General features: G+C 36.9%; 1 protein-coding gene across 3 annotated transcripts in view; it reads left to right on the top strand.

Moving 5' to 3' along the window:
- Nucleotides 1–780: 780 nt before the first annotated feature.
- prr5b (proline rich 5b (renal)) overlaps nt 781–1231 on the top strand; it is a 38327-nt gene continuing 37876 nt past the window's right edge. For all 3 annotated transcript variants that reach the window (XM_079898869.1, XM_079898868.1, XM_079898867.1), the window contains exon 1: nt 781–1010. The gene's annotated coding sequence lies outside the window, so the exon portion shown is untranslated. The remainder of the gene's footprint in view (nt 1011–1231) is intronic.

Here is a 1231-nt window from a genome sequence, read left to right as displayed (position 1 = left end):
GAGAGAGAGAGAGAGAGAGAGTGTGTGTGTGTCACAACATACCTGTATCTACAGTGTGTTTGTGTTGAATCTGTTCTTTCTCCTGAACCCACACACACTCTGTTTACAGCTAAACATGTTTAAGTGTGTTCTTCAGAAACCGCAGACATCCGTCTGTTATTTGATGCACATTTATTGATATTTCTCATTATATTAAATTAAGACCCTTATGTCATATTTAACTGCAACTAATGACATTAAAGACATGTATATTACAGTATAATACAGCACTACTGTTCTCATGGACTGCGCGTGTATATGAAATACTTCAGCATTTTGTCATCAGACCTTTACAGTGGCCACAAAATGTGTTTACTAACCCAGGCTTGATCCAGGATCAGGCAGATCAGCTCATAATAATAATAACTCTACATTGATTATGTGCGCGAGAGAGGGTTATACATAGTGTTCAGATAAATACATTTGATCAGTTCTTGCATGGGATTCAAACCCTTAAACACTGTTTGCGTTACAGGAACGCGTTGTTTTGATTGATTAGAAGTCACTTCACTTGTACGTAGGCTATTTGGAAAATATTATTTTTCCGTTTAAACAGTAGATGTATTAATAATCAAATTTGTTGCTTCTTTTATCATTTATCAGATTGTCGATTACAATCATATTTTTCTAGTGTGCAAAACAAAATCTTGTGTAGGTTAAAAAAAGAGTTGGATAAAATAATTGGTCGTTTTAATTAAATATCTTGCAAATCCGTTCCGCCGGACTCGCGCTTCCCTCGTGCACACGCTCAGATGTGCGCGCGCGCGGCAGAGGGAGACGGACGCGAAACGCGAGGCACGAATTAAACATCGATAAACTCGATTAAATTCAATTAAACTAAAACTTAAAATAATTAATGTTATGTTAATATAACACACACTAAGAGAAGTAAACGAAAACTCGACCAAACTAAACCCTGAAGTAAAGAAACGCAGAGATTTACCTCACATCATCTGCTGAGGGGAGAAACGGTGAGTTTATTCACATTTTAAACTTGACGTAGTGAATTATCAGTGTTTTTTAATTATATTCCAGATTGTTTTCCACTCTTATTGTGTTGATTGTGTTTGTCTTTATGTCCTTGAGAGTTTGACACACCTGCAGCTGCAGGTGATTCGAGTTAATCAGTGATAGAAATGAATAAAACTCACTGTTAATGAGTCTTTCGCGCGCTCGGTGTGGATTCAGAGTC

Source organism: Squalius cephalus (genome assembly GCF_949319135.1).
Source record: "Squalius cephalus genome assembly, contig: scaffold_92, whole genome shotgun sequence".
NCBI classification, from domain to species: Eukaryota; Metazoa; Chordata; class Actinopteri; order Cypriniformes; family Leuciscidae; genus Squalius; species Squalius cephalus.
This window is presented reverse-complemented; position numbering and strand designations above follow the sequence as displayed.